The 14,155-nt window shown below is 38.2% G+C and overlaps 1 long non-coding RNA gene across 1 annotated transcript in view; it reads left to right on the forward strand.

Moving 5' to 3' along the window:
• Positions 1-795: 795 nt before the first annotated feature.
• LOC140845331 (uncharacterized) overlaps positions 796-14,155 on the forward strand; it is a 54,283-nt gene continuing 40,923 nt past the window's right edge. Inside the window, exon 1 of the long non-coding RNA XR_012124110.1 lies at positions 796-958. This is a non-coding gene — a long non-coding RNA (uncharacterized lncRNA). The remainder of the gene's footprint in view (positions 959-14,155) is intronic.

The raw sequence follows: 14,155 nt of genomic DNA on the forward strand, positions 1-14,155 counted from the left end.
AAGTAGACATGCTAAATTTAAAGATTTTATTTTGATGAGTTCAATTGTACTTTTAAAATATTTCTATGTGATCAATAACCATTATACTTGCATATCTGAGTGACAATAAGTAGTCAGAGACCACAAATGTTCTTAGAGCTGATGCTTTTCAAAGTTGACCCAATTCATGAAATCGGTCAAGTAGTGAGTACCTGTGGTTATTTCCTTCGCATAACATGTTAAGTACTAGAGCTTCATTAATTTGATATTCATTTATTTTACACTTTTGGTGGTTTACATAGTAGCTGGTCTGAGTTTGCTCCCTACTCAAATCTTTAAGTGACTAATGCCATAATCAAGATTTCTGGTAAATGTTTATTGTATTAAAGAACAGTCTGCATTACTAATTATTCATTTTGTATTACACATTATTAATTATCCCAGAAATCTCATTTACATGTGAAAAATAATACGAACAAGTAGCTGAAGTATAGTGCAGCTCTGGGAGGGAGGGGGTTCCCTGGAAGGGATGGGGTTCCCTGCCCGGCGCTAGTTCCATACATGGATCCGGTGAGACCAAAGGAAGCGAGGGCGAGGGCTGCAGACGAAGGGGTTTATTCTCGCGGCCCGGCCTGTCTCCCTCCGCGCGCTCCGCCCCCATCGCTCGTCTCCGAGCCCCGCCTCCCCAGCCGCGCCGCGCGCTCTCTCTCTTCTCCCCCCACCCCCCGCCCCAGGCCCGGGAGGAACTCTGTGGGCGGGCCCCTGGTGACCGGCGGCCCCCCGCCCACTTACATACGGGAACTCAGGCGCGAGCAGCCTTTCCACCCTCGCCGGGGCTGGACCTTCCGTGAGAGACCGGCCGCTGTGCCGCCCGTAGACACCCCGCCCATGCGCGGACAGGCCCTTGTGTTAGGCACAGTGGGCACCGTCAAGGCCGGGAGGGAATTCTGGTCGAAAACTTCCTTTTCCTTACATCTAGGTAACTTTATTAGATTATTTTGAGTCACTTTTAAATATTTAAATTAATTCAAATGCATTTTCTTTGAGAATAATTTATAATGTAGTCTTTTACTAATTTCAACTGGTCCTTCTGTCTAAAGACTGATCCTTTTGAAAATTTTGACATTTTTTCTATGGCAAAAATCGCAGACGTCCGAGATAGGTTACTTTTTGGTTATAAGAAATCAAAATGTGCATAGAATAAAACGTCGTCATAAAATTTTACTTTCAAAGTGATGATTTTAATTTTATACCTAAAACAGTTTTAGGTATAAACAGTTTTAGAAACTGTTTTAGTTATAAAACCCCCGCCTCTTGTGAGCCAAGATAACTGGCATACAGAAAATCTGATTCTGAATTCATCAAAAAGAAGATTCTCATGTAAACTGGAGTAATGGGTAGGGGATTAGTGAGATGATAAAAGGTACTGTACTGTGACATTTCTATAAAACTAATGATGAAATGCAAACTAATGTCTGTATTCACCAAATTTTTAATTAGTTCTAAAAATGAGGCAATGTATGTGCATATCAGATCAACACTTTATCCTTAAGATTGTTCTTTGAGTGGCAGACTTCCTACTCAAAGAGAATCTGACAGTCCCTAAAGGAAGGGGCCACCCACATTGCTCTTAAACAGGGAAAAACACTTTTTAGGCCAGCATCTTTCTAGTGAAGTCATTAAGAAAAAATATAGGAAAAAATGAACAGTAATACTTTTAAAAACAGAGAAATATGTTTTGAATTAGTTTTGCTACCCTCTGATCTTAATTTAAGATATATTCAGAAACATTGAATTCTTTTCCAGTTTATCCTAATGTTTTATTTACAGAGAGACTGACTAACTCAATGCACTAAGTTCTATAATATTGGATCCAGGTTACTATGGGAAATACATGTAGCAGGGCTTAGCAGCAAAAAATAACAGGTCATTATGTCTGTCTATGGTACTAAAAGTTGCTTCTTTAGATGTGACTAGGTCATTAATATTAACATTGGTTTTTTTATTCATCTCTGCTTTTCTGGGTGTCAGTTAATCTTGTAGGCTGCTTTTCTTTGCTCCTCTATGAAAGCATCTAAATGGGTTCAGTGTAGAAAATTATGTATTTCAGAAAAACTCTAAAACCCGAAACATTTTTTTTCTTAAATTAGAGGTATAGAAAATGTCATAGACTTAATACATAAGGGAAAGGTCAGGTAATTACATGTTTTCCAATACAGATAACATGTAGGCAGAGTGGCATTAAGACTCTCAAAGTGAAAATCATCTTAGAAAAACATATTTTTATGCAGAAAACAATTTTTAGAATATTATTTGATCCAATACTTTCAAATGTCCAAGTTGCCTCCTACTCATGGTTGTGTTGAACTCAGAAAAATAAAAGTAAGACCAACTCATTATGAAGTGTTTGTCTACCTCTTAGTTTTGCTGTATGCAACACATATTATTGCACTCACATGCATAGTTACAGGTCTTCAATAAAATATCAATATTAAAATCATATGCAGATGATAACCTACTTGTACCTTTTAATTTATAAACTGCTTATGTACTGCTTCTGAGGAAGAACATACTTCCTCATAAATTGGGAGGTTAGCCTTTGAGATGGATCAAAAGATGACAAGCTGTAGACCAGTTTGGGCCTCAGTGGTCCAGATGAGTGGGGATTTTAACTGTAGATTGGGGGGACTTGGTTCTGTTGTGAGTCTGCGGAGTGTCTTGAAATGTTTTTCAGTGTTTTGTGTTTGGCAAACCCAAAGTGTGTTTTGCTAAGCACTTTTCTCTTCATTTTAAGCCCATGTGTATTATAAAGGAAATTTGATCCGTATGTTTTTGATTCCTTTACACTTAACTCATTAAAATGTTTTGTAAGAGCTATTTGATGTCCAAGAAGCCTTTGAGTCTTTTTATAATTTTTAAAAGCTTTTTTCCCTCCTTAGAAACAGGAAGTTGTGTTTTTCTGAGTAAATGAACTAAAAAATCTAAAGGCTAGAGTTAGAAGACTTTAAAACTAAATTAACTGTTAATAATAATACAGAAGACACTACTATCATATTATGTTCTTGGTTTGTTCTAAGCATTTTTTTGGTGTTTTGACATTTAGTTCTTGCAACTACCATGTACGGTAGATATTCTTACTATCTCTGTTTTAAAAGAAAAGTGAAATTGTCTGCCCAAAGGTTACGCAACTCATAAAGGTGGAGCTGGGATTTGAAACCAGGCAGTCTGCTTTCTTGCATCTAAACTTTTAGCCACTATACCATACTGCCTATTCCCATAGTGTTATGCTGTAAATTACGGGCTTTGGGCATTACAATTAGTTATATATCAGTGTCCTACTAGATGCTGAGAAGATCATATTCTTGCCCCCAGAGTTTACCTTATCATGGGCACAAATAGACAAAAAACTTAAATACTGCATGTTTCTCCAGTGTCATTTGTTCATTCAACACATACTGGTAGAGTATCTGCTAATGCCAGGCCCTCTTCCAGTCATCGGAGAGACAGCAGTCACAGACCTTGTGTCCTCATGGGTGGTGGGTGCTGTATTCCTGCCCTTAGAGCAGACCCCTGGGGGAAATGGGAGAACTGTCTGGTGTGTGGCAGATGTTTCCAACAATAATAGAAAATGAAGAGGCAGCTAGAATGACTTGTAGCAATGCCCACCCAGCCTGTGTTCTTGGGAGAAGGAGTTTCCAGGGGGAGCTGGGGAGCAGTTCTGGTGTGCAGCCCTGTTCTTCAGATGCTGTTGGGTATTTCCTTCCTAGCACAGCTCTTTTTTTCCTCCATGATGTCCAGAAGCTAGTATTCCTGTTTCTGTAAAATAAAGTTTTAACCCTTGAAAGTCATAGCTAAGTTGAAGAATGAAACACCTGAAAGACCTTTCGGAAATTTCATATTTGTTAATTATAAATTGGTATGTTTTACCAATTTGGCATCTGAATTATGAACAAAAGATTATAGCAAAAATTAAGGACATTTAACAGTTAACTCATTAGGTTGATATTTATTTGAAAGCTTTATGGATGTTCTTTATTATAAAACTAATAAATAATAATAATAAAGTATACTAAGAGCAAACTGAAAATCAGAATCAACTTTAAAGAAAGGAAAATCCAGCTAAAAACACAAGTCTAATCTGACATTTCTGTTGGCTCTAGATGTGTATTTTATTATTTTTAAATGGGTATATAACTGTCTTGCTTTTAGTTATGTACTTTTTCAATAACTTTTTCTCATTAAAAGAAAAGGAATACCAGGGTTTACCTTTTAACATGTAATATCAAAATAGAATTTGGAACCTTGTATTTGGCTTTCCTTGAAATTTGAAGTTTACGTTTTTGTAACAAGAAGGCCATTTAAGAAACTGCTGGAACCACTGGAATTACCATGACAAGGCACCCAGTAGAGAGAAGTCACCAGGGAATATAGGCTGAAAACCCCAGGGGCAGATGTATGGTGTGGTGTGGTGAGGAAAAGTCACCGGAATGGTGCCCTTTCCTCAGGGAATGTATCTTGGATTCCAAATCAAAATTCCTTCAAAATGAAATGGAACAATTTAGGAAGAATGGATACTACCATCTGCATAAAATCCGAAAAGTGCCAAGAGGTAATAAAAATTTGTCAAGCATATTACACAGGATTTTCTTCTGAGCCCTCAGAAAAAGACATAATGTTTTGTGAAAATTACTTTCTCATTCATATTGTAAGAATGAATGAACTCCTTAAAAGGTTTAACCTGTGACAATCTCTAAATTCTCATGTAATTAAGCTTTAAAATTAAATATGCATAAATGCAAACTGAAAGTGTTAAAAATGGTAAATTCAAAGGGAAAGCCTATAGTACTTTCATTTGTATTAAAAAATAATATAGAAACATACTAAATAAAAAGTGAATACATTAAAAAAGACTTATGTTTTTAATCTTTCCATTAAATGCCCCCCAATCAGCCAGAATGCCCTTATTTCTCATGATTTTCCAGGTTCTGCCAATAAGCCCTTCTTAGTTTTGAAAACTTATTCACATGTCAAGGGAATTAAGAAAGACAAACTTTCTTTAAAGCTCAGGAAATTCCTGAGCTAGGCATGTCTTAATCTTTGAATTACCTTTTTCAAATACTGATATTTTTCCACTTTTCAAAAGTTCACAGTGTGCCACTTTGCTGTTATGAAAGTCCTATATTAGAACCTTTTTTGCTAAAGAAATCTAATGAGGATTTTCTCTTTTACTAAAAAGGTGAAGTGAAAATAGCCTTCAGCACTCCTTTTCTTTCGTGAGCCCTGATAGAGGCTGCGCACACCCAGAGCGGGGAGAGTGGCGCCCCCAAGTTCCTTCCCGGGGAAGTACACTCTGTGTCTCAGCCTCAAGCCGCCATGTCTTTGAACCATGTCTGTGTGCACCTGTCTTCATCTCGATTTATTTTATGCAATTAGAAAGATGGGTCCTAAGGTATAGAAAAGCCTACAAGAGGTTATTTTTTAGATCTGGGAATACTAAAAAGTATTTCCATTTAAATTAACAGTCATTGTTTCTTTGCTTTATGCCATTTTGGCTTATGAAATGTTTCATGGGAAGGCTGTACATTCAGATAAGGGGGTTAACCTTTTTGCAGATTTATTACAGTTATTCATTTGTCTTATAAAAGTTTTCCCTTAAAATGCTTTGGAGTCCTGTGTCACATTTGCCAGAACTATACTCATTACTTTCAATTTGTTCTCCAGTTCTGGAAGCTGAGAGAAAGCTGCTCTGGGTATATTAAGTGGGAAAATGGAGTCTAGAGAGAGGACTAAGGAAGAATCTCAATTTCACCTTCATGGTTATAAGATGTTCTCTCACTCTTGGTATATTTTTTCTTGTAATAACACAAACTAGAACAATGAATTCTTATGATTCTCAAGCGTACTTTATTGATCTTTATTCTTTCCCTGAGAAAAAGAAATAGGAAAAGCAGTTGGCTTCTAGTGCAGCTATTAAACATAAAGGATGCACTCACAAAACAAATTTCTTACTTCTAATCCTATGTTTCTGACAGTTTCCTCACCGTAAAAAAGTCATAGTATTAGTTTATTTTTTATTTTTTATTTTATTATTATTATTTTTTTAGATAATTGTTTTTTATTGAAGGGTAGTTGATACACAGTATTACATTAGTTTCAGGTGTACAACACAGTGATTGAACATTTATATACATGATAATTCTAGGTACCAGCTATCACCATACCAAGTTGTTACAATATTTTGACTATATTCCTTATGCTATACATTACATTCCGGTTATGTATTTATTTTACAATTGGAAGTGTGTACTTTTTTTTTTTTTGTGAGGGCATCTCTCCTATTTATTGATCAAATGGTTGTTAACAACAATAAAATAAAATTCTGTATAGGGGACTCAATGCTCAATGTATAATCATTAATCCACCCCAAGCCTAATTTTCATCAGTCTCCAATCTTCTGAAGCATAACGAACAAGTTCTTACATGGAGAACAAATTCTTACATAGTGAATAAGTTACATGGTGAACAGTACAAGGGCAGTCATCACAGAAACTTTTGGTTTTGATCATGCATTATGAACTATAAACAGTCAGTTCAAATATGAATATTCCTTTGATTTTTTATACTTGATTTATATGTGGATACCACATTTCTCTATTATTATTATTTTTAATAAAATGCTGAAGTGGTAGGTAGATGCAAGATAAAGGTAGAAAACATAGTTTAGTGTTGTAAGAGAGCAAATGTAGATGATCAGGTGTGTGCCTGTAGACTATGTGTTAATCCAAGCTAGACAAGGGCAATAAAACATCCATGGATGCAGCAGATTTTTCAGAACAGTAGGGGAGAGGTTCTAAGCCTCACCTCTGTTGATCCCCAATTTCTCACCTGATGGCCCCCCTGTGACTGTGCCTGTCTTAGGTTGTTCCTCCCTTGAGGAATCTTACCCGTCTCTGGCTAACCAATCATCTTCTGGGGCCATACAGGGAAATGTAAAGTTGGCAAGTGAGAGAGAAGCCTTATTGTTTGAAAAGGTTAGTTTTTTACTTCTTTGCATATTTATGCCCTGTGACTTCTATGCCCAGCATTTGTCTTGAGGTATCTTTACCACTTGGAAGAATTGTGATACATGGTAAATTCTATATGAGGCACGAATTCTATTTAGGGGTTGTAATTAGGAAGGAAGAAGAAAAGCTATAGGAGTAGCAGACAGAAGATAACATGGGAAGATTGATTATTTCTTTGACATATCTTCTTGTAGAGTAACTTCAGTATGTGTAGGTTTTAAACTACTAATTAAATTGTGCACACACATTAACATAATAGGAATACAGTTACATAACCAAAGCATACCTATAATTACCAGCCATCTCTAGTGAAACCAAGAAAACCAGTTAGGCAACTTAGGCATTTGTGAAAACTTATCTGTGATATGGTGGATATTGTCCAACTGAATTTGAACAGTCTGAGAGAAATTAGACAAATTAAAACAACCCATTCCTGGGGACTGTTCACATCCCATATGTTCTTTTAACAGTAAATAGTCTGTAGTTATAAGATTTTGGAGCGCTACAATTTGCACTTCTCCTAATTTTTGGTGGCGTTACAAGAGTGTACATCCAGTCAAATTTGTTGTTTTACTGTATGCACAGGCCAGCTTAGATATCTCCTTCTTCATTCCCATGGCAAGTCCAGGAACCGGTGGGATGAGTGCATCTACACCTGTAGCAGCACATGTATCTTTGTTGGGGTTTTTTGATGATCATCTTCTGGCATGAGTCTTCCAGAGAGTGCTGATGTTGGAAGTTTTTTTTCATATCGTATCTTAGTTCATTTTCTGGATAGCCAAATTAGGCTTTGATCCTCTGTATAAACACAAACAAACCCTTTGCCTACACTTTCATATGCCCTTTGTACCATTGTGTAGAACTCATTGGAGGTCACCACACAGGAACTGCTTTTTTTTTTTGTTATCATTAATCTACACTTACATGATGAATATTATGTTTACTAGGCTCTCCCCTATACCAGGCCCCCCCTATAAACCCCTTTACAGTCACTGTCCATCAGCATAGCAAAGTGTTGTAGAATCACTACTTGTCTTCTCTGTGTTGTACAGCCCTCCCCTTTCTCCCACCCCCCCCATGCATGCTAATCTTAATACCCCCTTTTTCTTCCCCCCCTTATCCCTCCCTACCCACCCATCCTCCCCAGTCCCTTTCCCTTTGGTACCTGTTAGTCCATCTTGAGTTCTGTGATTCTGCTGCTGTTTTGTTCCTTCAGTTTTTCCTTTGTTCTTATACTCCACAGATGGGTAAAATCATTTGGTATTTCTCTTTCTCCGCCTGGCTTATTTCGCTGAGCATAATACCCTCCAGCTCCATCCATTTTGCTGCAAATGGTAGGATTTGCTCTTTTCTTATGGTTGAGTAGTATTCCATTGTGTATATGTACCACATCTTCTTTATCCATTCATCTATCGATGGACATTTAGGTTGCTTCCAATTCTTGGCTATTGTAAATAGTGCTGCGATAAACATAGGGGTGCTTCTGTCTTTCTCAAACTTGATTGCTGCATTCTTAGGGTAAATTCCTAGGAGTGGAATTCCTGGGTCAAATGGTAAGTCTGTTCTGAGCATTTTGATGAACCTCCATACTGCTTTCCACAATGGCTGAACTAATTTACATTCCCACCAGCAGTGTAGGAGGGTTCCCCTTTCTCCACAGCCTTGCCAATATTTTGTTGTTGTTTGTGTTTTGGATGGCAGCTATCCTTACTGGTGTGAGGTGATACCTCATTGTAGTTTTAATTTGCATTTCTCTGATAATTAGTGATGTGGAGTATCTTTTCATGTGTCTGTTGGCCATCTATATTTCTTTTTTAGAGAACTGTCTGTTCAGTTCCTCTGCCCATTTTTTAATTGGGTTATTTGTTTTTTGTTTGTTGAGGCATGTGAGCTCTTTATATATTCTGGACATCAAGCCTTTATCGGATCTGTCATTTTCAAATATATTCTCCCATACTGTAGGGTTCCTTTTTGTTCTATTGATGGTGTCTTTTGCTGTACAGAAGCTTTTCAGCTCGATATAGTCCCACTTGTTCATTTTTGCTGTTGTTTTCCTTGCCCGGGGAGATATGTTCAAGAAGAGGTCACTCATGTTTATGTCTAAGAGGTTTTTGCCTATGTTTTTTTCCAAGAGTTTAATGGTTTCATGACTTACATTCAGGTCTTTGATCCATTTTGAGTTTACTTTTGTATATGGGGTAAGATGATGGTCCAGTTTCATTCTCCTACATGTAGCTGTCCAGTTTTGCCAGCACCATCTGTTGAAGAGACTGTCATTTCACCATTGTATGTCCATGGCTCCTTTATCAAATATTAATTGACCATATATGTCTGGGTTAATGTCTGGATTTCTAGTCTGTTCCATTGGTCTGTGGCTCTGTTCTTGTGCCAGTACCAAACTGTCTTGATTACTATGGCTTTATAGTAGAGCTTGAAGTTGGGGAGTGAGATCCCCCCTACTTTATTCTTCTTTCTCAGGATTGCTTTGGCTATTCGGGGTCTTTGGTGTTTCCATATGAATTTTTGAATTATTTGTTCCAGTTCATTGAAGAATGTTGCTGGTAGTTTCATAGGGATTGCATCAAATCTGTATATTGCTTTGGGCAGGATGGCCATTTTGACGATATTAATTCTTCCTAGCCACGAGCATGGGATGAGTTTCCATTTGTTAGTGTCCCCTTTAATTTCTCTTAAGAGTGACTTGTAGTTTTCAGAGTATAAGCCTTTCACTTCTTTGGTTAGGTTTATTCCTAGGTATTTTATTTTTTTTGATGCAATTGTGAATGGAGTTGTTTTCCTGATTTCTTTTTCTGTTGGTTCATTGTTAGTGTATAGGAAAGCCACAGATTTCTGTGTGTTGAGTTTGTATCCTGCAACTTTGCTGTATTCCATTATCAGTTCGAGTAGTTTTCGGGTGGAGTCTTTAGGGTTTTTTATGTATAGTATCATGTCATCTGCAAATAGTGACAGTTTAACTTCTTCTTTACCAATCTGGATTCCTTGTATTTCTTTGTTTTGTCTAATGCCCGTGGCTAGGACCTCCAGTACTATGTTAAATTACAGTGGGGAGAGTGGGCATCCCTGTCTAGTTCCCGATCTCAGAGGAAAAGCTTTCAGCTTCCCGCTGTTCAATATAATGTTGGCTGTGGGTTTATCATAGATGGCCTTTATTATGTTGAGGTACTTGCCCTCTATTCCTATTTTTTGAGAGTTTTTATCATGAATGGATGTTGAACTTTGTCAAATGCTTTTTCAGCATCTATGGAGATGATCATGTGGTTTTTGTCTTTCTTTTTGTTGATGTGGTAGATGATGTTGATGGACTTCGAATGTTGTACCATCCTGCCATCCCTGGGATGAATCCCACTTGGTCATGGTGTACGATCCTTTTGATGTATTTTTGAATTCAGTTTGCTAATATTTTGTTGAGTATTTTTGCATCTATGTTCATCAGGGATATTGGTCTGTAGTTTTCTTTTTTGATGGGGTCTTTGCCTAGTTTTGGTATTAGGGTGATGTTAGCTTCATAGAATGAGTTTGGGAGTATCCCCTCCTCTTCTATTTGTTTGAAAACTTTAAGGGGAATGGGTATTATGTCTTCCCTATATGGCTGATAAAATTCTGAGGTGAATCCATCTGGCCCGGGGGTTTTGTTCTTTGGTAGTTTTTTGATTACCGCTTCAATTTTGTTGCTGGTAATTGGTCTGTTTAGATTTTCTGTTTCTTTCTGGGTCAGTCTTGCAAAGTTATATTTTTCTAGGAAGTTGTCCATTTCTCCTAGGTTTCCAAGCTTGTTAGCATATAGGTTTTCATAGTACTCACTAATAATTCTTTGTATTTCTGTGGGTTCCATCGTGATTTTTCCTTTCTCGTTTCTGATACTGTTGATTAGTGTTGACTCTCTTTTCCTCTTAATAAGTCTGCCTAGAGGCTTATCTATTTTGTTTATTTTTTCGAAGAACCAGCTCTTGGTTTCATTGATTTTTGCTATTGTTTTATTCTTTTCAATTTTATTTATTTCTTCTCTGATCTTTACTATGTCCCTCTTTCTGCTGATCTTAGGCCTCATTTGTTCTTCTTTTTCCAATTTTGATAATTGTGACATTAGACCATTTATTTGGGATTGTTCTTCCTTTTTTAAATATGCCTGGATTGCTATATACTTTCCTCTTAAGACTGCTTTTGCTGTGTCCCACAGTAGTTGGTGCTTAGTGTTGTTGTTGTTGTTTGTTTCCATATATTGCTGGATCTCCATTTTGATTTGGTCATTGATCCATTAATTATTTAGGAGTGTGTTGTTAAGCCTCCATGTGTTTGTGAGCCTTTTTGCTTTCTTTGTACAGTTTATTTCTAGTTTTATTCCTTTGTGGTTTGAAAAGTTGGTTGGTAGGATTTCAATCTTTTGGAATTTACTGATGCTCTTTTTGTGGCCTAGTATGTGGTCTATTCTGGAGAATGTTCCATGTGCACTTGAGAAGAATATGTATCCTGTTGCTTTTGGATGTAGAGTTCTGTAGATGTCTACTAGGTCCATCTGTTCTAGTGTGTTATTCAGTGCCTCTGTGTCCTTACTTATTTTCTGTCTGGTGGATCTGTCTTTTGGAGTGAGTGGTGTGTTGAAGTCTCCTAGAATGAGTGCATTGCATTCTATTTCCTCCTTTAGTTCTGTTAGTATTTGTTTCAGGTATGTTGGTGCTCCTGTATTGGGTGCATATATATTTATAATGGTTATATCCTCTTGTTGGACTGAGCCCTTTATTATTATGTAATGTCCTTCTTTGTCTTTATTTACTTTCTTTATTTTGAAGTCTGTTTTGTCTGATACCAGAATTGCAACACCTGCTTTCTTCTCTCTGTTGTTTGCATGAAATATCTTTTTCCATCCCTTGACTTTAAGTCTGTGCATGTCTTTGGGTTTGAGGTGAGTCTCTTGTAAGCAGCATATGGATGGATCTTGCTTTTTTATCCATTCTATTACTCTGTGTCTTTTGATTGGTGCATTCAGTCCATTTACATTTAGGGTGATTATTGAGAGGTATGAACTTATTGCCATTGCAGGCTTTAAGTTTATGGTTATCAAAGGTTCAGGGTTAGCTTCTTTACTATCTTACTGTCTAACTTAACTCGCTTGTTGAGCTATTATAAACGCGGTCTGATGATTCTTTATTTCTCTCCCTTCTTATTTCTCCTCCTCCCTTCTTCATATGTTGGGTGTTCTGTTCTGTGCTCTTTTTAGGAGTGCTTCCATCTAGAGCAGTCCCTGTAGGATGCCCTGTAGAGGTGGTTTGTGGGAGGCAAATTCCCTCAACTTTTGCTTGTCTGGGAATTGTTTAATCCATCCTTCATATTTAAATGATATTCGTGCTAGATACAGTAGTCTTGGTTCGAGGCCTTTCTGTTTCATTGCATTAAGTATATCATGCCATTCTCTTCTGGCCTGTAGGGTTTCTGTTGAGAAGTCTGATGATAGCCTGATGGGTTTTCCTTTGTAGGTAACCTTTTTTTTCTCTCTGGCTGCCTTTAATACTTTGTCCTTGTCTTTGATCTTTGCCATTTTAATTATTATGTGTCTTGGTGTTGCCCTCCTTGGATCCCTTGTCATGGGAGTTCTGTGTACCTCTGTGGTCTGAGAGGCCATTTCTTCCCCTAGTTTGGGGAAGTTTTCAGCAATTAGTTCTTCAAAGACACTCTCTATCCCTTTTTCTCTCTCTTCTTCTTCTGGTACCCCTATAATGCGGATATTGTTCCTTTTCAATTGGTCACTCAGCTCTCTAAGAATTCTTTCATTCCTGGAGATCCTTTTATCTCTCTCTGCATCAGCTTCTCTGCATTCCTGTTCTGTTTTCTAGTCCATTAATGGTCTCTTTCATCTCGTCCATTCTGTTTTGAAGTCCTTCCAGAGCTTGTTTTATTTCTGTATTCTCCTTCCTTAGTTCTTGCATATTTCTCTGCAAGTCCATCAGCATGGTTATGACTTTTGTTTTGAATTCTTTTTCAGGAAGTCTGGTTAAATCTATCTCCCCAGGTTCCTTCTCAGGGGAAGATGTAGCAGATGCCGAAGCTGTCTGGGTTAGTCTTGTCTGGATCATATTTTTTTGCCTTTTCATGTTGACAGGTGCTATTGACTGTCAGCTGGTGGGGCCAAACTTTTCACTTGCTACTGGCCTTTCTTTACTGGGACAACAGTGACCCCTAGTGGCTTGTGTTGGGTAATTGCGTGTAGACTGGGTCTTTGTGTCTTGCCCAGCTATCTGATAGGGAGAAAGCTCCCTTTCTGAGGGCAGGGCTTGCCTTAGGCTGCTTTTCTCTTTTCACAGGGCCTGGACGGGTAATGGACAGGGGGTGGGGGTTGTTTGGCTGTTTACCTCCATGAGGGGTCTCAGAGCTGTTGCACAGGGGGTTAGTGTGCCTGGTTTTCCCTGTAATTTCCAGCCACTGGACTGTGCCCTTTGTTGTTTCCATCCAGCTGTTATGTCCGTGTCCCTTTAAGACTTTCAAAAAGCACTCGCTTTTCTTTGTCACGGGGGCATCAGCTTTGGAACCCGCTCAGATGTCTTGCTGCCCTATTTCCCTAGTTTTCAGCCCTCCATGCATGCACTGTGTCTGCGCTCTGGTGCGGGTGGCTGGGGCTGGGTGTGTAGCAGTCCTGGGCTCCCTCTCCCTCCCACCAGGAGCTGGGGGGAGGTGTGCTCGGGTCCTGCCAGGCCGGGGCTTGTATCTTACCCCTTTAACCAAGCGCTGGGCTTTCGCACGAGTGGATGTAGTCTGGCTGTTGTCCTGTGTCTTCTGGTCTCTCTTTTAGGATTAGTTGTATTTGTTGTATTTTCAAAATATATATGATTTTGGAAGGAGATTCCCACTGTCCTACTCATGCTGCCATGCTGGCTCTGCCCCCCAGTATTAGTTTTTAACAGCTCAAAAACTTCAGTCTCTGCCTATTAAAACATACATATAGATTGCAATTCTGATAGGCTAAAATCGGTAACAATGTCACTGTTGCCATAATGGACTGAAGTTGAATCTCTGAAATCAGTAGTGGGAATTCAAGTTGACTTGATTGGCCAAAACAATGATCTGATGCTACAGCTCATTTATGCAGTTCAACTTCCAAA

Source organism: Manis javanica, chromosome 13 (assembly GCF_040802235.1).
Source record: "Manis javanica isolate MJ-LG chromosome 13, MJ_LKY, whole genome shotgun sequence".
Lineage (NCBI taxonomy): Eukaryota > Metazoa > Chordata > Mammalia > Pholidota > Manidae > Manis > Manis javanica.